This window comes from Tachysurus vachellii, chromosome 7, assembly GCF_030014155.1.
Source record: "Tachysurus vachellii isolate PV-2020 chromosome 7, HZAU_Pvac_v1, whole genome shotgun sequence".
NCBI classification, from domain to species: domain Eukaryota; kingdom Metazoa; phylum Chordata; class Actinopteri; order Siluriformes; family Bagridae; genus Tachysurus; species Tachysurus vachellii.
In genome coordinates, this window is record NC_083466.1 from 3,420,075 (window position 1) to 3,443,669 (window position 23,595).

Consider the following 23,595-nt stretch of genomic DNA (forward strand, 5'->3'; position numbering starts at 1 on the left):
CCTATGATTAGTGTGTTGTCTGCAACATTGCTGAGCCATTCATGTGTCGCAGACACAACAGGAAGTAGCAGGCAGCACAGGACAAACACAGCGCTGTAGGTCCTACATATAAATAAGCGCTTCTCTTTCATCAGGAGTTTCCTAGATCTAAGATATTAAAGGGTCATGGCCCCCTTACCACCATAACGTCCATTCAGTAAATTGCCTGTAACTGATGGTGGACAAGCGTTCTCTGTATGTTAATGCTGCTTCCAGGCTTTTTTTACTCCAAGCCTGGAAAATGTGTATTTTTTGGTTTCTGTTACTGTAAAGAAAACCAAAAAGACAATAAGGTTGAGTATGTGAAATGATTTGTAGAACTAAGAATGCATGAACACACAGTTTAATAGCTATAGTGTATACGTAGCATGTTGTATAAATACACAGTGGGTAAAATTTGTGCTGTGAATATGTCTGGTGAAACTGTGATCAGCTGACAAAGCGTGTGTGAGTGTCTCTAAATGTAACCCGCACCATACAAAACTGCACACACGTGTCTAGACGACTTTGAAGGGACTCTACAGGGATTGTAAGTCACTCATCTTCCCCATTTGTCAATGTTTTGACTAGGGAGTGTGTGTGAAGTAATCTGGTTTGTAGCCTTAAACCACTGCTTAGAGTTTGTCAATGATGCCATGGGGTAAATACAGTATCTGTAAAAGATCCCACAGTGATTTCAGAAGATAAGGACTTTCTGGTCTTAAATGATGTCAATGTCAATGAGATGAGTAATGAGTACCCAAAGGCACTGCAATTCATGTTGAATTTCACGGCTAATCACAATGACTCAACAGTGATATTTAAATACATTGCCAAATACTTAAGAGGCTGTAAACTAATAATAGATTCTTTAAAGGTAAAACCTTTTTTCAGAACTTTTGAATTGCTATCTGTAGTCACAACATGGCTCAGCTTGGCATACCATGTGTTCAGACTGGCGCAAAATACACAAATATCTCCAGCTACAAAGTATCTCGATTTCAACCATTCCTTTAATGGTACTGTATAAAATAGGGTGGTACCAACAATGTTTCACTATTAATCAATCATTAATAGTCATTCAGTATAATTATAATGCACAACATCTCTGAAAAAATGAAGCAGTTTTACAATTGTGAAGAAGTTAATTAGCCACAATTCAGAATTTCACAAAATGTTTCCCTCTGCTTTTTCTGGCAGGGGCAACAGGCTGAGAAGGTCAGCCCAAACGTCTCTAACAGTGGCAACAGATTACTCTCCTTGGCAGATTCCCAGAACTTACCAACTGAACTGTATGATCCCTGAAGGTCCTGGGGTCTCTTTCCCACAGTGTCTGACCACTTGGATGTTCCTTGTACAGCTCTAATGTCATCCATTTAAGCTGACCAAATCACCTCAGTTGGCTCCACGAAGTATCAGTGGCATTAGAGGATAATCAATATACCATACCATGAGGAATATGCCCAGCAAATCTGTGAACTAAACATCGTTTCCACTGATGGTAACTGCATTATTCTTTTGGTCAAATCATCATTGTAGAGGTCCAAGGCAAGTATCAGGCCAAGACAAGTCTCAGGCCAGGACAATTCACAGGCCAAGACAAGTTAAGTTCTGTACAGGTCTTAATGGGTTTGAGACCAAGTCAAGATGATTCCAAATAAAAGTTTTAGGCCGTGACAATAAGCAGACTAAGATCTGTGTAGGCATATAATAGGTTATTTATAGTGCGACTATATCGAGAGAACAAGACTCACTGCTTTATTCTATGTAAGGGTTGGTGTAATGAATTTTAACAGAGTTAACAGCCTTTGGCTTGTGGTCAGTGCTCTTATCTACATTCTTTTCCTTTATGTCCTCTTTGTGGACCAGATTTAGTTGATCTCCTTGTGCCTGTGATCCTGTAAGACCTGACCTACCAAACCAAAGGCGCAAAGGATGAAACCATTACAAAAAGAGATGAGAGGAAAAGAGCAGTCATGCCCTGGAGGGCTGTTAGTGCTAACGTTCACATCATGCTTGATCTTTTTCTTCCCATCTCTCTCAATCTGTCCTGCTCAGATTCGGTTTCCACTGCGGTTTATCGGCATGACAAATACTTTAGTTGGGGTTATGATGTACATCTTAAAGGATTATATAAAGTGAACTTAAGCATTGTAAACTAAAATCAAACATTAAACAACTTTCTAACAAAAAACCCTTATATTTTATTCTCGTTGAATAAAATTAGGTAATTTCATACTACTTGCAACTGTAAGAAAAGAACATAAATAGTTCCTCTTTTTCGTTCTCTTTTTTTATAGAGTGGACCTGCATTTTTTATGGCAGACTGTGCTTGGTTTTTCACTTTTACAGACTGAGCGATGAGATCATCATGCATTCCCCAGGTTTTATTGCCCGTCATCTTAATTGTACAAGGAACTGAAAGAGCGAAGAAAGCAGCCGCTGCTTCTAAAACACACTCCCTGGGTCATAAAAAGAGAAACAGGACTGTGAAACGTTTTTGCTTTCAAAGCATCCACCGCAGGGGATATTTTTAACAATATTCACTCACAGAATGTTTTAGCCATCAAGGTAAATCATCTACGTGAAGCATATCGCTGCACTGACACCAAATATTTCTGCATAATGTGACATAGTCTTAACCATGCTTCAGTGAGTAAACTCTCCTGGATACTGTATATTCATAGTCACAAGATTTCATCTTAAAGACTGTCTTATGATCATCCCAGGACTCACCAATGTTTACCATTTACACCAGAGAAACAGTAAAAGCCTTTATAGTATGTGGTGGTAATGCATGGTTGAACATCATGGGGAAATTTTAAGAAATGTGCGTGATATCTCTGGGATTTGTAAAAAAACAAAAAAAAACCTTCACCCAACAGCCATCCCCCTCCCCCTGGTCTATCCTACAAACAATATGTGCACATAAACATGTTGTAACTAAATACTTCTGCTTCATTGTGACTTCCATGTGGCTGAAGTCTCAAAGGGAGGATGAAAAGTTTACAGCAGATTGTGACAAACTAAGGGGCAGTAAAATCCAGACAGAGGTCGGCCCTCTTGTGCAGAGGCACTGACCCTACGTTCAGCTAAAAGACACTCTTGAAGAGTCTGAATGAGAAACACTGCATATTGTCTTCAAAAAATCAGGATCTAACACATGAAGGTCTAATCAGATAAATATTTGCAATCAATCAAGATTATTCAGGTGGCTTACTCAACGTGAATGAACATATGTTGATATACTCTCAGACAATGAGTGACTGGGAAGACCCTTTGGGCTCGACGAATGGAATTACCAAAATTGAAATTGTTGTATTGCCAGTCCTTGTTGGGCCTTTAATCAAGACTATGATTCTCCACCAGATCTATATTAGAACTGAATTCTGTAAGGTCTATTTGATAAAATTGTCTTTCTTATTATGCATGACGGGGGGCACGGTGGCTTAGTGGTTAGCACGTTTGCCTCACACCTCCAGGGTTGGGGGATCGATTCCCGCCTCCGCCTTGTGTGTGTGGAGTTTGCATGTTCTCCCCGTGCCTTGGGGGTTTCCTCCGGGTACACCGGTTTCCTCTCCCGGTCCAAAGACATGCATGGTAGGTTGATTGGCATCTCTGGAAAATTGTCCGTAGTGTTTGATTGCGTGAGTGAATGAGAGTGTGTGTGTGCCCTGTGATGGGTTGGCACTCCGTCCAGGGTGTATCCTGCCTTGATGCCCGAAGATGCCTGAGATAGGCACAGGCTCCCCGTGACCTGAGGTAGTTCAGATAAGTGGTAGAAGATGAATGAATGAATGAATTATGCATGACATATAACTGACCTCTTCATTGTTTTCAGTGTAATAAGAAATGCTAAAAAAGACCATAAGTACTATTAAAGATTCTTAGAAAATCTGCTGCTAGTTATCAGGGAATTCAGAGCACTGGGAGTGCATGCCCAGGTTTCATAAAGCAAACCTTCTTATAGATTTTATAGGCCAGTGTATAGACAGTTTTCAGTTAGGTTACCATCTGAAGCCAAATTCTCTTCCACTATGATGATTGGATGTGGTGTTACGCATCTATCAGGGGACCAGTAACTGCAGGTTTACATGCTTGTACATTTTTAGTAGAAGGTACAGGTTGTAAACCACATTGTCATGGTCTGGGTTGGGGGTCACCTTGCTCTTGTTGTCTGGGGATGGGTCACACAAGAAGGGCAGACTTTCCCACACATCTACCTCTGGTACCTTTGCAGAGAAGGGTGATAACCAAGGACACATTGGAAAGGTATTAGTTCAGTGGACTTGGAAGTACTGGCTTGTATTTGACCCAGAGATGTAACCCACACAAGTCTTCCTGATGGTCCCTGCTGATTTTATTAACAGCTGCAAGTTGCCAGTGAGAGAATATTTCATAGTACTCACTATGACATTCACACTTCCATTTGCAGTGATACGATGTTTCATGGCTTAACCATATATAAGTCTTAACCCTTATCCTTTTTACAGTTTTATAGACTTAAAATGACATAAAATGGGACTCACAGACTCAAGAGTGGAGAAGTGATGAAAGTAGAGAACAGAAAAAGAAAATATGAATAAGAACTCTCTCTCTCTCTCTCCCTTTCTCTCACTCTTCCCTGACTTCAGATTGTAGGCCCATTTGGGAAACAACTGCAATGTTTACTAGTGGATAGCCAGAGAGAAGGAAAGAGAAATGCAAGGTTAAGCGCTTTTTAATGAGAACTGCCCTCCTAACAAGCGAGGTGAACCTATAGCAGCTTTGTGTGTAAACAGACACAGAGGGAAAAATTGTGTTAGAAGCCTTGTCTATATCAACAGTATGTTCTAGTGTCAGAATTCTGCCTATTTCACATCCTCTATTTACTACCTTCTTTGGACCATTTAGTTCAGATTTGAGTTAATGACAAAGACAGCATGCAGTAATGAGAAACTGCATAACATAGCTTGAATTAGGCAAAAGAAGGGTTATGGGAATGTGGTTTCAGACCGATTATCGTGATTAAGAGACTGGGATTAAATCCATGTGTCGCCTGGGTTACCTACTTAACTGATTAACGATTGCCCACAGCAATTGTCTTTTCTACAACAAACCAGCAAGCAATTAAGTTTAAATGGTCAATTTCACATTACTATACTATAATAGGGTTATAATCCTGATTACACATTCAGCAGGGTCTAAAAGTATAAGACCCCATTAAGACCTTTAGAACATTCATTCATTCACTCATTTTCAGTAAGCACTAATCTTGGTCAGGGTCATGGTGGATCTTACAGTATGCTTATCCCAGGAATATACCCTGGAGTCTATTTTATGGTACTGTTCACCTAGCATAGCCAACCTGCCTATTAGAATGTTTTATTGGAGGTTGGAGGAAACTGGAGAACCTGTAGGAACCTGGCTCAGACAAAGGAAAGATATGCAAAACCTTAAGCTGACAGTAAACAAGGGACCTTACTGTAGAACCCTGTGAGACAGCAGCACTACCTTTCAAACAAAATAATATTTACTAATATACGTCGATCAAGTTAAGAAATATAGAAATAACAGAATATTGTACTAACAGAGTAAGCATTATGCGGCCAGGTTTTGGAAAGTATGGAACAAATTCACTAATATAGATTTCAGTTAGGAATCATAAAATGTTTACTAAGAGAATATCCTTGCTCTTAGCCTGATCCTGTCTGGATAAGGGACATGTGTGCACTGTCAGCAGCAGCTGTGCAAAACTGTCCCCCTGGGCTATCTTTTCATAACCAACTCAATGGTAATATGAAGGACTGCCACCCAACAAGTCATGAAAACCCTGAGGAAAACAGTGCATGGATGCTTGGCACCCATGACAGACTTTTCTATGCCATTTGGGTTTTTGGTAACTGTCTTGGTCACCCATGCATACCGACAAAATTGTGGCCGGAATGTCTACTGAAAATCTGCATCCACTTACTGTACGTCCAAGGTGACTAGTCCCAGACTTGTGCCAGGAGTACAGCAAAGAGACTTTTTTTGGGGTCAAGATTTATCCATTGAACTCCTCTTTCCTTTTCACAGACCCAGTCTGGTTCCATTTACAGTGAAATGTTCCATGTGAATTGCCATTTAAAGTGACATAAAGTACAAGATTTTATGCACATGACAGAAAGCACCCTAGATATAGTACATTAGCTATACCATTGCGAGTGCATGCACACAGATATTGAGAATTCCTAATGAGAAAGCACATATCAAATGGTATTATGGATGTTGATAAGTCTTATCTGAGCTTTATCATTTAGATTGCAAAAAGATATGGTCTAAATGGGTGTAATTGGTGTTTCCTAAAAGTCAGAACTATGTACTGTTGAGGTTTGCAACATCCCATAAGGCCTTAGACTATTCCCTTTTATATTATTGAGCAAATTTGTCATGTATTCAAAAAAATTGGAGCTGTTTTTGTCTTATCAGCTATCACAGTTTTACCAAGCCTTATCCTTGAATGCAAACACTCTCATTAGAATATGAATATAGTGGAAATGCCTTTCAATAACCATCTTAACACTATTGAAAATGTTCTGAATTAAAGAGGAAAGTCCACATGGACAAGCCTAAAAAGAGCAGACTAACAATATCTACATTACAGGAAGACACTGAAGTTGAAACTTCCCAAAGAGAAATATTAAACCGTTATTTTAAAGTAAAGTAAATAATTCAAGGTGTCATTAATTCAGACACTGATACACTGTATATGCTTAGAAATAATGCAAATAACTCGACTAGATGCTAGTCTGAATGCAAATTATAATATTTAGTAGTATTTTGTTGAAGCACAGTGTTGGGATCATCATGTTGAGAGTTACCCAAATGCCATAACTCATGTAACTTTAACTTGTATTTGAACGTTCTCCTGGACCTGGTTTGGTAGCTCATTGGTCTTCAAGATGCTGTGTGCTGAGGCATTCTATACCAAACTCTTGGGTCATCTACAGTAGAAACAAGTCTGTTTATAATCCAATATAATTCCAATATTATGTGTCCATAAGTCTAATTTAAAAGACAAAATGTGAAAAAGGTTAAAAGGATGAATACTTAGGCAAGGTATAGTATATACAGTCTTAGGGGAAATGGGGCATTCAGGTCCACAAAATAATGTTTGCATGATATACACTCACCGGCCACTTTATTAGGTACACCTGTCCAACTGCTCGTTAACGCAAATTTCTAATCAGCCAATCACATGGCAGCAACTCAATGCATTTAGGCATGTAGACATGGTCAAGACGATCTGCTGCAGTTCAAACCGAGTGTCAGAATGGGGAAGAAAGGTGATTTAAGTGGCTTTGAACGTGGCATGGTTGTTGGTGCCAGACGGGCTGGTCTGAGTATTTCAGAAACTGCTGATCTACTGGGATTTTCACACACAACCATCTCTAGGGTTTACAGAGAATGGTCCGAAAAAGAGAAAATATCCAGTGAGCGGCAGTTCTGTGGGCGCAAATGCCTTGTTGATGTCAGAGGTCAGAGGAGAATGGCCAGACTGGTTCGAGCTGATAGAAAGGCAACAGTAACTCAAATAACCACTCGTTACAACCGAGGTATGCAGAAGAGCATCTCTGATCACACAACACGTCGAACCTTGAGGCGTATGGGCTACAGCAGCAGAAGACCACACCGGTACTAGTAAGTGTACCTAATAAAGTGGCTGGTGAGTGTATTTGTTACATAGTAAATGCATTCATTTGATTTTTGGCAATACGCTGCACTGGGCAAAAAGAATAGACTGGAATTCCTGGAATAATACTATTGAAAAGTTATAGTAAAAACTAATAATATATAAAACTAATATATTGTCGCTGTCGGGCCGAAACCTCGTATGTCCAAATTTGGTAAATTTCATATTTTTTCACATATCGATGCTATTGGTCAGTCCCCACGTGGGTCTGTTATTTTTATAAGTTATTAACCAATCTAAAGTCTTGAAAATAGCTTGAGCACAAATCTCATAACTCCATTGGACACTTCAACTGTCCACCTCTTCCTCACTCCGTGGGAGAGCTTCACGGCATATTTCTCCTCAAGAAGAGTCGCAACGAATCAACACGTCTTCTGAGGTAAATGTCTTCAAAACACTGGGCTCAAAGAAAAAAAAATCTTGACCCCCGCTAGTTCTGGTGCTCGTCTGAGGACAGGAATTTAGCGCAAGACAATCCACTGCAACGCGGACTAAACCTGTGCACTGCAGATAAGGTACGGCGTTTTTTTAATTTCCTGAAAAATAACGGTTTTGGAGATATGAGGATTCCGCCCGACAGCGACGATATAGAAAAACTAATACTAACCTTTTACAAAAGAATAAAAAAAAGAACCTACCAAAGACTCATAAGAATTTGTAGGGTGTTGCATAATTTCCCTTACTGTTAGACAGACAAATAGCTAAGTTTCATTATAGGTTCATTTCAAACTTAAACTCTACAAACAAACATACTCTACGATTTCCATAAGGTTTTTTGTTGGCAGCCCCTGAGCATTTTTATACACTTTAAACTTTGTTTTGATTTTGGAAAGATATCAACATGATAACAAACATATGATCCCATTGCTCAATAGGTCAGCAACTCTATAACTATCTGTAACAATTGGTAGCTTTTCACACATTTGTCTTACTATATTACTTGTAAGGACCTTCCACTGAAGTAATTATTAATTCAGTGAATTAATTGTAGGCTTACACCAAAACCAACCTTAAAATGTTTTTGTTTTGGTTTGCTTTTGTTTTGGTTTGTTTTTTCAGTAAAACCTTCACTATATATGTACATAAAACACTTTTTTTGTGTGGACCAGCCGAACGGAGACCCCACAAGGTCTAAAATATTGGATATTTCTATCTTTGTGAACCTACACACCCACACATACATACACACACACACACACACTCACATTCTGTTCTGGCCCTTTTCCATTTCCCATTGTGTTCATGCACCTGGTGGGACGTTGGACTTGTGTGTTAGAGAAGGCAGCAGGAGACCGCTGTGAACACAAGCTAGCATATGACAGCCCAGTTGGATAGAGCGTATATGTATTGTATGTATGTGTATATCTGTGTGCCAACCAGATTTTATTTCTGTCCTAATCATATCATCCTTAGGGCGTATTTGATTGACGTATTTGATTGGATATGCAGATGTACGCATTCAAGCCTTCGTGCATTTCTCTTCTCTTTCTCTCAAGCCAAATCACATGAAACTAATGCTTTATTCGCTCCTGACCTCTATATGTATTTGTTTGAAGTGCTGCCTGTGTGCGTTTTGTTCGCATGCTTTCAAGCTCTCTTTTGAGCTCAATCCCAACCAGCACTTATTTTTTCCACCTGTGTGTATACTGTATGTGTGTGCATGCATTTGTGCACATTTAAGCTCAATTTCAAACCTACACACATATAAAATCAATGTTGCCTTTGCTTCCTACAGTACCTACAGTATGTCATTTGCTTGCTTTATTAATTTCCCAGAACATATACACTGGTTATTACCACACTGGGTGAAGGATAAAACAGTTCAAAGGCATTTCGCCATATAATTATGCCCATGTATATAAGCCATAAACCATTCATTTCTACAGAGTGTAGTGTTGTGGCGTTTCTGCATTTCTGCCCTTTCTCATCAATACACAGTAAAAGAAATGTTAGTGAGTGAAAATATCTTGAATCTTTGCCTATATAAACAGAAATGTTTTTGAGAAAATTAGATTCAATTACTAATGTGGCATTTTGTACTGTATATTACAGTAAAAGCTAGCATAAATATCCCAAGCTGTAGGATTAGCATTGTTTATTAGCATGTTGGGTTTTTCATTATGACTTACTGTAGCATGTACCAACTTGTTGTTTATGACTTTCAAAATCAGTAAAAAAAATTTTTTTTGTCCAATTCTAGGCAAGGAGAGAAATGTTTTTGTGAATTGGATTTAAGAGCAAATACAAAGGCGCCATACAGCAATATTTAGCCCAGCAGCAGATTTCTGTTACAGTAACAGCTAGCATAAAACTTCCACCTTGAACGCTTTTTTGGTCACGTTACATTAGCAGAAAGCGTAAGAGCGGTTCAGGTGAAATGGCTCCCTAAAGATTATTGTTACTTCACTTGTCCTGCTTGATGACATCCAGACAAAGTGGGAGCTGTTTTTGCTAATCCTGCCAACTTTAAATGAACATCTGTTTTTTTCAACATATTTAGCTCACCCTGGTGACACAAATGGCTCAGATCTATTCAAGCAAGTTTGAGCGGAAGAATTCACAATACTTTACCAACACGATCATGTAACATGCGCTAATCATTTTTCCTGCTTTTCTTGATTACTTAGCAATAATGAATGTCAAAAGAATAATTCACGTAGTCATGGACTACACATGGAATGGTATGGTAAGATATGTATGTGGTAAGAAGGAAAGAAAATCTAATCTTAATTTGACTGCATTAAACACAACATTTCAATGCAATTACAAGAAAACATGGTAGATGAAATTGGTATTAATAGTATGATATAGGACAAGAATATACAATAACTGATTTGTAACTTATCTGTTACTGTCCCTAACGTGAATCTTTACTGTGATGACTAAAATAAATAAATCAACACAATATGAATAAAGAATAAGTGAAAAAGTACCATCCAGTTCCTGATCTCAACATCACCCCATGACACCAGTTACAGTACCGTATTTTAACTGCAGTGCACATGCATCTACTGTCTTGTCAGTGGCACTGGGGATGTTAAAGAAATGATTATTAGCTAGTATGTGGTCTAGAAGAGTTGACCAGGACTTTTCCACACAGACCTGAACCTATCCTGCCTTTTCCCGCAAACACTTACAAAGCATTCGGTCAATCCCATCCATTCTTACAGTACGTCTGACCAATCCCACCTGCTTCTGCAAACAAATTTGCCTGATTCTGTCTGATCCTGGTAATCAAACCCACCTGTTTGCACAGAAAGTTCAACAAATCCTAAAGACGCCCACCAAAATTTCAACCAATTCCACCTGGTATGGTAGAAAATTTGACAAATGCCACCCATTCCCAAAAAAAGTTCAAACAATCCCATTCGTTCCTGCCTAAAGTTCAACCAATTCCAGCTGCCCCTGTAGAACGTTTCACAAATCCCACTCAGTTCTGCATGAATTCTGACCAATTGCACATGCTCCTGAATAAAGTTTGACCAATTCCAACCACTTCTGCAAAATGTTTCAACAATTCTGACCAGTCCCACATAAAGTTTGACAAATCCCACCTGTTCCCAAGGAACGTTTATCCAATCATGTCTGCTCCTGCAGTTATTATTGCTTGCACCTGTCCATGGTATTTTCTGACAGACTGAGTTGTTCTTGTTTCTCAAAATAGCTGACAGTCAGAGAAGAAGTGTAGATCTGTTTTGTTGGGTTGTACGGGACACAGTCCAGATGCACATCTCTATACTTATACAGGCAGGATTTAGTAGATGGTCAGATCTACAGAGTGTATTGGGCATGATGTAGGTGCAGTCTGTTGATTGGATGACAGGAGTTGAGCCAGATGTAATCTACTATTGTTAAAGCCTTGAAATGTTGTGCATTCTGAGATGCTTTTCTACTCACCACAGTCATAAAAAGATGCTATTTGAGTTGCTATCACCTTTCTTTCAGCTTTTGACCTCTCTCATCAACAAAGCATTTCCAGCTGCAGAACTGCCATTCGCTGGATTTTTTTTTTTCACTGGACTGTAATGCTTAAAGATCCGCAGGAGATCCGCAGTTTCTCAGATACTCATACCAGCCCATCTGGCAACAACAATCATGCCATGGGGAAGGTCACTAAGATCTCATTTTTCCCAAATGTTGATTTTTGGTGTAAACATTAACTTAAGCTTTTGACCTGTATCTGCATTTAAGCATCGCATTTCAGCCACGTCATTGGCTAATTTCATAAGCTCATTGGACGTTAAGTGTGCATACGGAATTGGCGTAAGTTACATATTTTTAGAAATTAAACAGGCTGAAAAGTACGGGATTATTCGTATCCCTATTCGTACGGGATTAGTTTTACGTGGGGACTTGGAGTAATGCAATTTTACCTCAGGACGTCTGTAATATTAATTGGCCAATTCGCACGGGACATGACATCTCAGTAAAGCTAGCAGAAGTGGGAGGGGTAACTCGCTTTACGCACCACAGTAACCTCCTTGTCGTCATGTGCGTATGACGTTGCTTCCTGTTATCACATGCGCAAACAGACAACATGTCGCCTCCATGCTTGCAAAAACTACTTTTAAACAGGAAATGACGAAATTTTACCATACATATTTATTGTCGGTAATGATTACCGAGATGGCACATTCGGACGGGACTAAAATCACTGAGAAGCTCTGGTAATAATTACTTTACCCCCATGTCCCCACGTAAAACTAATCCCGTCCGAATAGGGCTTTAGAGAGCCATGTTTCTCTCAGCTGTATATCACCTACTCTATAAATTGCTGGAGGCTTGATCATTTGTTTATGTTTTTAATACTAGCTTTCTGCAGTCTTGACATTATTCATAGTTAAGGAAAACCTTAATTCAGTCAATCTCTTACCAATTTTTCCTCTGAGCGTTTGGTTTGTTGTCATCTGTTTCTGCATCAAAACTGAATGTCTTGGCAATCCATGTCCCTTTAGGACCTTTTAGCAATCTAATTTGAATTGTATTTTAGCTTTTAAATAGTGTGATTTTTTTGTTTTCTGACCCATGGCTTGAGTTTGAATTTGTAAACCGACAGTGCTATAAACCCTGTCAGCATTTGGCAGTCCGCATACTCTTTGCGAGATGAATTGCTCACAAGTGGAAGAGCCGAGGCAAAAACAGGGATATTGAAGAATAAAGGCAAAAGGAGTGTTTTCACACTGACATAATGACTTTGGCCTCAACTGTATTTTTTTTTGTAGCCTTACATGGATAAGCTTTCCAGAGACACACAATCAGCAAATGCACTGATTGTCTTGTCCTTTCTACCTATATTCAACTAGATCTGCTAATGTACACAAAAACAGCATAGTGAATGCTCACTACATAAATGCATGTCAGCCAAGGCAAGCTGAAAGAAAAGTCTGGAATGAGCAAGTGGTACGAAAATAGTATGAGCCATCTATTGGAAAGAGATAAAATGTCTCATTCAGTGGAAAATGTGTAAAAGTGTCACTGTTTCTTTCAGTGGAAAGTGTGTAAAAGTACATGACCAAACAGTCTATTTGCCTCAGAATGGTCAATGACATGATTACAGTTAATAAAAACAATAGAAGGTCAGACAAAAATGAGTTCACCAGCAGTTAGGAGTAAATTGCACTGGCTGCACAAACAGTGCTGTGTGTGCTAAGACCACACATAACGCGGAAGATGCTTAGGGCGAAGTAGAGTGGTGGCGAGTGTGTGTGTGTGTGTGTGTGTTGTATCAGATGGACTCAGCAAGAAGACAACCTGCTTCTCTGTGTCCACACATAGCTCACAGGTCTGCTACATAAAGAGCTGACATGTGAGGAAACATTTTACTGTAGTACTGCAACTTCTAGACACACATAGCATACGTATGTACACACACACGCACACACACACACACACACACACACACACATTTGTCTTGCTATCCTAATGAGGACCTTCAATTGATAGAATTATTACATTGTTTTGTTTTTGTTGTTGTTGTTGACCATCCAAATATTATCCAACATATCCAGACAAACCTGTGTGTCCATGGAATAAAACAGAATAGAATTTATTTATCTTCTACTATAGTAACTTCCTAATTATTATAAAATGTTATTTAATGCTGAACAATATGCCATGATCTGTAATAATTTTATTTAAATTTGCACATTACTGAGAAACCAGAAAGTTCAAACACAACTCCTCTGTCCTGGGTAAACTACTTCAGTACATGTTACATACTGTATAGGTTACAGAATCATCACCATAATCAACATTTTTCTTTCTTTTTAGTCTTCGATTATGTGAAGCAACATAATGCGTATAAAATACCAACATCAGCGATTTTTTTAATGTTTCAGATCGAACAATGCTATAAATTCGATCTACACCTTCTGGCCAACCAGATTTCTGAATTCAACAGCACTCGAATTTCCTCGGTATCAGCCAGAGATGCCTTGAGCCGAGGTATTTTATTGATATTGCTGGAAACAATGTGACTGAAAAACCCCCCCACAAATTTTGCCTTTATATCTCTATCAAATATTTGAGATACAATATATAGACAGGCATGTTTTGTTTTTTTCCAACCAGAACCAAAGCAATACTATGTAATTTCCATTTCGCCCACATAGACACACCTACTCAAGCGATAGATTGATTTCAATCTTCTCAGAAGCTACAATGATAACAGCTTTTTTTTTTCTCTAGCATGTTTGGGCAGCTGGAGAGTAAGAGCTTAAGAACGAAAGAAAAAAAAAAGAAAAGAGAGCACGGATTCACTTAAAAGACTTAATTAAAGGGTTCCATGTGAGGATTTCAGTCACGCTGTCCTCAGGTTACAGGAGTCCTGAATGGACCATGAAAACTGCCCATGGGGAGCTAAGGATTCATATCAATTGTAAACATGTATTTGGATATCTGATGTTGTGTTAGTGTTTTTGTTAAAGTGTCATAATTTGGGGCTTGTGTAAAATATGTCACCATAAAGTAATTGCATTGATTACACCTTGCGCATCCTTTAAATTATGGAACATGATAATATAAAAGATTAATCGCTCTCCAAAAGGGTTCTATTCTATTGGTCAAATATAGCACTCCAGGCTTCTATATAGAACCTATATAGTACCTATAGCAAAAAACTCTATGAAAACAGAAATAATAGATATGAAGGTCGTTCGAGAGGCGTCATCATTCCGATGATATTGTATGATTTGACATTAGGATCCATTAAACCCTCGTGGTATCTGATATCTGTATAGACATCCAGATTATTCAATTGTCTAGCAGTAGTGACTCAGATTGAGTGGACTTGTAATACATTTATGGCATCGGGAACAAAACAGATCAGAACAAGTGAAGAGATAGAAGGAATGAAATGAATGAGAGTTATGTCAGTGATGGGGATCGTTTTTGGTGAAGAAGATTCCCCTTTTGTATGAATTGTGGTTAGTCATTTAAAAATAGATGATGACAGCTAGCATATGTTAGCTACATACATGGATACACACACACACATAGTACTTTTCCCTGTTTTCATTCAACCCATATAGTACTTACTTGTCAAAACAGTATAACAGAGGAAGGGGTAGTTTTTTTTGAGGTTCTCAACAAAAAATCTACCAAGTGACTTTATCCCCAATTGCTCTCAGTTCTACTTAATAGCACTTAAAGTAATACTTCATACTTTTTTGCTGTACAACAGACTTTTACCACATACCTGGGAACCTGTTTACTCAAAACCCCTTTATAATGGATTTCTATGGGCAATTGCTAAATTCCATTGCTACAATTTTTAAAATCGCATAAAAATCAGGTCTGTTTATGCTTTCAATCAATCATTAATTTCAGTTATTATCACTCAAGACTAACAAACTCAATGAAACATTGATTGTTGAGGCTTCCATACGTATTATACAATGAAATTTTGTTATGGGGTTTAATAAACACCTTAACAGATGTCTCTTAGACGTCTGTTATAAGTGAACTACAGGGTTACATTCCATCCTGCATGATTAGCTACTTTGCTAAGTAATTAGTTAAAAAAGTTTCTGCTAACCAAGACAAACCTAGAATTTCAGCTTGGTGGTTAGGTAATTCAGCAAGTTAGCTAATAAACTAATTTTAACTAATGCTACAAAATTAACTAGCTAGCTACTTTGACATAAAAAAAAAAAAAACTGCCTAGCAGGTTTAACAAACTAATATAGAAAATGTAACTAGCTAGCTAATTTAACAAATTAACAAGTTAACTAATTGAACTAATTTACAAACGTGTTAGCTGAAACAAAAATGTTACTTTATCATAAAAAGTACCTAACCTGTAGAAAAATGTAACTATTTAATTAAATAATATGAAACCGAACCAACTAGCAAAATACAGTAAGCAACATTTACATCTTGTCCCTAGCTTTGTACAATAAAAAATTTAATAAACTGAAATAAAATAGCTAATTTAAGAATCTAATGAAAAAAAAATTAACAAATTTAACAAAATGGTGTACAATTTCTTCTAACTAAATAATGTCCAAATATAATGTCCTAATGTAAAACTAATGTCCAAAACATGCTAATTTAGCAAACTAATGCCCAAATCGAAATAATTAAAAATACTAATATACAAAACCTAACTACCATTTTTTTAGTAACACTTTAATGTATAAAACCTAGCTACATTAACCAGCTGTATTAAAAAATAATATTAAAAGAATTATTCACTGAACTTATAACTGAGATTTTTAATAAGTTTGAGTTTTGTAACAGTTCAAATCTCAAAATGTAATCTTTTAGGAAGAGAAGTTATTTTTTCAATTAGAATTTATTATTAAGTGTATAATTTTTTTATATATATATTTTTCAAGTACATTAACAATTTGCAATAGTATCCGATTGTATCTTTATAGCTTTAGAAATAATTTACGCTAAAATTTATTAGAAAGATTTTAGTGAACTAGGATTTTTGGGAAAATTGACCTCTCTATTATTTAACGTATTGCTACAGCACCCCTGGTGGCCATGAAAACCAATTACACCTCTAAACCCCCAACTGCTTTGTCTCGCTACACCCCACCAAGCCTAAGCCCACAAAATCATAAGTTAGATTTTTTTTATAAAACAGCAGGTCATTTCTGGAGCTGGGTTTTATTGTCCCATCTTCATCTCTGCCATTTTTCATGTGGATGCCTGCAGCAGGCGTCTGGAATTATTGGATATCTCATCTTTTGCCCCTGATGCCTTTTTTCTGATCACTCATTTACTACGGTGTAGGATTACAACAAAAAAATAAACAGTGGAATATCTGGATCATTTATTCCAGCTGATTTGAGAGTCTGCTCCAACTGAAAAGAAAAGACTGTAGAAGATTGTGATTTAATTCAGTACATCGGCTAATAATAGACAAGCGTAATCCTTGTCAAAGCAGGCTCGAGCCGCAACTTGGCGTGGGTGAGCGTGTATTTAGATGTGAGCCAGCTGAGCTCAAACCTGTAATGATTATGCAGAACGAGTGCGATCGTGTTCAGTGTTGTGCAGAACCCCATCCCTGGATAACGCATGCATTAACAATGGCCTATAAGTGCTTCTTTGTGCTGCATGCAGCTGCTGCAGTCCTTCTGACACACACACATATACTTGTACACTGTAGCTGAAGAACATCTTAAAATGCAATTTTTTTCATTCCTTTTGCATTAACCTAAAGATGGCTTTGGGTTAAACTGAAGAATCAGATCGTCTAGTGCTGAGAGGAAGCAAAGAAATAAGGGAAGATAAAAAGAGAAAGAGTCTAGGGAACCCTTAAAATACAGGCCTTGATGTATGTCATTATAGGCAGCCGGCCTGACGCCCACACAATACCTGCTTATACCAGCCTGTATAAATTACACCTAGAACTGACAGGTGAAGGAGAGAAGGGACCGTGTGTGTGTGTGTGTGTCTATGTGTGTGTGTGTGAGAGAGAGAGAGACAGAGTAGGGAGGCGGTAAAAGCATGCGCCGGCTAAAAATACTGCAAATCTTTCCATGTAATTGCGACAAAAAACTAGTTAGTATGGCAAAGCTGGAGGAATAATGGCATTTGGAATCAATTACGCCATCACTGCAACTGGAGCGATGGTCAAAAGCTCTGAAAATATTTGCAGAAGATTGAGTGGTGGAGATCAGCAAAAGAGAGAGAAAGAGAGAGAGAGAAAGAGAAAGAGAGAGAGCAGTAATTGTCACTGAATACCCTACTCAACAGGGAAAAATCTACGGCGAGAGGCCCAGACAGCGCGATTATGGCTGTTTTTATTGCAACCGAATACGCTGGTGTGGTAATTGACAGCCTGCAGGATACGTGAAACTTTAGACAGTCAGGGGTTAGATGGAAGCTAGAGCACATATTGAGATATCAAGATGTTTAAGGATGAGTAGAGCAAAGGGACGAAGGGAAAGAGAGATTGAAGGGTGTCTAACAGGTGCTCAAGGACTATTGGAAAAGAGATATCACTACAGTTGTATGTTTATTGAGAATAAACAAGAGTGTAAGATAAACGTGGCCTTCTACTCCTCCTTGAGAACAAAGGGTGGACCAAGCTGTTAGTGTGGAGTTTGGGGTTGGGAGTATTACGATGTATAGTTAAGCAAGAGCGAAATGGTAGGAAAGGAAAGGAACAGAAAGGAAAGCCCACATCTCAGCGGGATGTGTTTAATTTATGAAGCACGGCTTGTCGGAATTCAGCGCACGGTACGGTTGGCATTAGGAATTCGTGCCTGAGGAGAGACAGACAGAATGTGTCAATTATGATGATCCAGGTCCAGGTGTAGAAGCAGGTCATTGTGTGTGTGAAAGACAGAAGGTTCAGCACTTCATAAAAATGGCATGTCTACAAGCTACACAACCTAGCAGCAAGCACGGTCCCTACTTCGTTCTGTCTTCATGTTCTAAGTTTTCTCCACCCACTCTGTCAGCACCTGTCTACAGTGGCTTCCATACATGACCTCCTCTTATAGAGTGGCAATTAGAAGGTCAGAGGTCAGTTGAATGGAAAACACAGCCGAGCAGAGGCGTTTAACGCCAGATAAATGCAGCCAGCCTGTCACAACATTTTCTCTGCGCCCATTCGTGGCGCCATTTCCTTTCCAAAGCACTCCGACGTTTCCCGTCTCTGACGTCTCGGCCCTGCTAATCGATGTCTCACGGATTACAAAAGATGACTTTGTGTCCTGTCATGGACGTGGCCACACAGGACAAATGGAATGGACTGCACCATGCTAAGAGCTCCTTTCAGGGTATTTCATTTAAAATTTAGATTATACTTATACTAAGCAGTGACACTGGAGACTCCTTCCAAAAAAAAATTTCTTTCAAAGCAATAATCAGATTCAAGAGGCCTGTAGTATAAGTAAATATAATACACATGTCTAAGGGGATACTAAGGAGAAAACTGTGCTTGAGAAGAGATCGATTTTTGAGCTTCTAAACATAGTTGACCTGCCACTAAACAAAGAATTGCACCCCAGGAGAACACCAGTTACTCGTTGAACAGGGCGATAAAGTCAAACAAGATGCGGTTTGGAAGTTTTTTTCCGAACGGAGCTTTGTTATTTCAGGTCAGCTGCCAACAACAGGAGCCGCAGCTACATTTCAGGACTGGGAAAAAATCATTTGACCAAAGTCGATCCCTGCAATCTGCCAGAAATCGGATTAGACTCAAAACCAAGGGAAACCCACTAGCTTCAATTAAGGCTTGTTTTGAATGTTTATGACTCTTTTAATGACTCTTGTGGTGAGGAGAGCCCCTTATTTTAATGTTGCGGAGGAGAAAAAAAAGTTTTCTGCGATTTCTAGCGCATGGCTTTCATATTACTGTTCAGCATTACACTGGTGTGTGGTGTCACTGAAGGAAGCTTGAAATATACACATGTATTTGGCAATATGACTGTCACTCCATGTCAGAATCATTGGCATCAAGATTCTAACTGTGTCCCAGCTCCAGGAGAAGAAAAATAAAATCTGGAAGTGAAAATGTAGATGTATTTCATGCATGGAGACTGCAATACAATACAGCTGTTGGGATACATAATTCAATCAATCAATCAGTCAATCAATCAGTAAGTCAACCAACCAGTTGAGTCAACCCGTGAGTCAGTAGTGTTTCATTCTAATCAATCAACTCTAATTCTAATCAATCAATCATTCAGTTAATCACTGAGTCATTAATCTAGTTCATTTAATTATTAATTCATTTCATTATTATCAATCAATTTATCAATTAACCAGCGAGGCACTCAATCAACCAGTCAGTTGGTGAATCAGTCAGTTTGTCACTGAGTCAGTGAGTCTACCACTGTTCATTCTAATCAAGCAGTCACTCATCCAATCAACCACCAAATCATTCAATTAATTAATCAATCAGTTAATCAGTCAATAATCCGATCAAACAATCAATAAATTAGTCAACCATCAAATCAATCAATCAGTTAATCAATCAATCAGTCAATCAATGAGCCACTCAATCAATTGTCAGTCAGGTTTGCAAATTTTCTGTTTGTTTGTTTGTTTGTTTGTTTTCTGTCAGAATACTATACTTGATATTCACTAATTCCTTCATTTTCAGTCAAAATATTGTCCAACACTGGAACACAACCCATAAGGCTACACAAATAAATATTCCAAAATGAATGATAATGAAAGAGTCTTGTTTGAATGAATTCTATGTGATCTTGTGTTTGCGCCATCACCTTACCATAAGTATTGTGGTACTGTATTCTGGGAAGGCTTTTTGGCCCACATCTACCTCCTACTACGGTTGAAAAATGTCGTCCTGCCTTTCATCTTCTTCTTTTGTTTGCTGTCCTCCCCCTCTAATCCCCCCCCACACCGCACTTTATTTTTGTTCTCCAGCTCAAAGGACGTGTACACGTTCAAAACACCTGTTTATTTGTGCTTGAGTGTAATATTTGCAGACTCGCCGCTTGTCCCTGTCGAGCGCAAACAGACAGGATACACAATGGTGACACACAACTTCAAGCCAGAACTAACATCCTAAGCTCAGATTTCAGCCCACAAATGTATAAAATAAATAATAATATCTGATGGCAGTAATTAAAGGAGCCAAGCACTTTTTGGCTCCAGCCCTTAGCAATAAAGCTCAAAAGCCATTGGTACAATTATCACTTTTACAAACTACAGCACTTTCTTGAGAATCATGAGAAAGAAGTATCATGACTTGATTGTAAGGTTTAAATGCCATACAAAATTCTTGGGTGTCCTATTGGTTTGTAATTATTTACTCAAGGACAAAAGTCTAAATAGGCCAGACGACTGCCAAGATCAACTGGGAAAATGCATATGCTCCCGCTTAGTGATACCCTTCTAAAATACATAGAAAAAAAAAGTACAGTGCATACATACAGTAGTGTGTAGTACATCATTTGGGAAGCCTACCATATGACAAGAAGTAGTAGAAGAAGAAGAAGAAGACGTACAATTCCAGTAAGGTGCCCATTTACCTTCAGTGCATGACCCCCATTCACATCAATCATTACTTAACTTATGACCCAGTCACTGACGTTCTGAAATTCCAGTGTCCCACACATCACATATACCCAGATTATCACACAGACCTCTGATCTTTAACCTTTGTCCCCACTTTACTTCTTATCATATCATCTGCTACTATTTCGACTCAGTCATCACTTTAGTCCTAATTTGGTTTAATTTGTATAGTCTGCCATGGCTAGGGGCTTGACTACTGCGATCACAACAGTGACCGCTTTGAACTTTTAATCCCATGATCACAAACACATCCATCTCACACCAGCCAATTAGCCATTAACAGGCTTATTAATATTCATATCACCCTTATCTACACACAATATCCTGAAATGGGTTAAGTAATGCAAACAGGGTTCAGATCAAAGCCAGAGTCTGTCTTCATATTGATCACATTTCAATCCTTATTTGTAGGTAGGTAAAAAAAAGACCCGAAAAAAATAAACCAGAAACAAGCTAAATTACAATGGCTGGCTTTTGTAAATATGAACAAAAAAAACCCAAATACATTTTGTCATTTGTTTGCATACTAATGATCAGAAAGTGTTGATTCATTTTCTTCATGTTTTTCCAGCAGCGGTGGCTAAAGCGGTTAAAGGTGGGGTCTCCGATATTTGAGAAATGCTTCAGAAAACTGCGATGGGCCACCAAACAAAACAAAAATCAAAACAAGCCTGTAGCCAATGAGCAGAAAGGGACGTAGCAAATGTGCATATGCGCATATTCACAGATTGAAGTTTCCAGAGACAATAACTCCTGAGCTAAACGCTGTTACTACACAAATAACACCTCTTTTCTATCGTAGTAATGTAGAGAGGCAGCTACAACCGCGTTTTGTGTAGTAACAGTGTTTAGCTCAGGAGTTATTAACTCGGGAAACTCCAATCTGTGAATATGTGCCAACTTCCCGCTCCTTCAGTTCTCTCCAGCGCTGGAAAGCTGATCCTATATTAACACGTCCTACTTCTTGCCTTATCGTAAGCCTTACTTCACTTTCTTTCTTTGTTTTTATCCTCCATGTCAATGTTAAAACCGCTTTCTGCTAATGTCACACATGCGCACTGAACACTCTCTCTGCTCATATTGACAAGACCCGCCCCTTACTGCTCATTGGCTACACGTTTGTTTTCTAAGCATTTTTCAAATATCGGAGACCCTACCTTTAAGGCTCTGAGTTGTTGACCGGAGGATCGAGCCCCGGCACTGCTAAGCTGCCACTATAAGGCCCTAAGCAAGACCCTTAACCCTCACTGCTCCAAGCAGAGCCGATCGGCCCTATACGCTCACTACACAAGTTTTACACTCACAACCCCGCAAATTACGCAAGGCCACTTACAGCAAGATTACAGATTCCAAAATGGTTGAATACCGAGTATATATTATAAAATATTCCATTCAATTAAGATTTGTTTATACCTCATTCAATTCTGTATTGCTTTACTTTTTGACCGAGAGATGGAACAAACTTTTTTAAAAGGATGGAGGTTTGTAGTGGGAACAGTGGGGTGTCAAGTGTGAATGTGTGGCAAATGGTTTACATGGCTCACGGGTCAGGTAGGAGGGCCCCTTAGCAGAATTTTGCTTAGGGCCCCAGGGAGGTCAGGATCGGCTCTGGCTCCAAGAGTGCTTTATCATGGGTGACCCTGTGCTTTGACTCTAATCTCAAAATTGGGATATGCAAAGGAAGAATTTCACTGTGCTGTAATGTATATGTGACAAAATAAAGGCTTCTCCTTCTTCTAACAGCAGCTCCCGAGTGTGGTTTCTCTCTTATACATCTTACTTAGAGACCTGTGCAATGGATGCTCCAAATAAACAAACCATTGTTGGAAGAATCTCTAGTGTCAAAGCTTTGTAACATTAAATTAGATAGATTAGACTACCCTGTGCCACCCTATGATATTTCAGGACATTATGTCCGATTCTGTCTCTCTTGTTAGATTTCAAGGCATTTCACTTTGATCTTGTGATTGGTACATGTAGAGTGTGGTGGTAAGGGGGCAGAGTAGCTTAGTGGTTAAAGTGGCCTTGCACCACCAGGGTAGATCTCAGGATATCTGGACAGTGGATATCATTTTGAACTTGTGATACAAGTTGTAAACTTGGTGCATGTAAAGTGTGGTGGAAAGGGGGCACCGTGGCTTAGTGACCTCCAAGGTAGGAGCCTTGATTTCTGCCTCTTCTGAGGCACCAGGTAGATCTCAGTAGATCTGGACAGTGGATTTCACATTAATCTTGTTATTGGCACATGTAGAGCATGGTGGCTTAGTGGCTTCCAGGGTTGGAGGCTTAAATCCTGCCTCTACAAAGGCAACAGGTAGGCCTCAGTCAAAAGATATGCATGGTATTCTGATTGG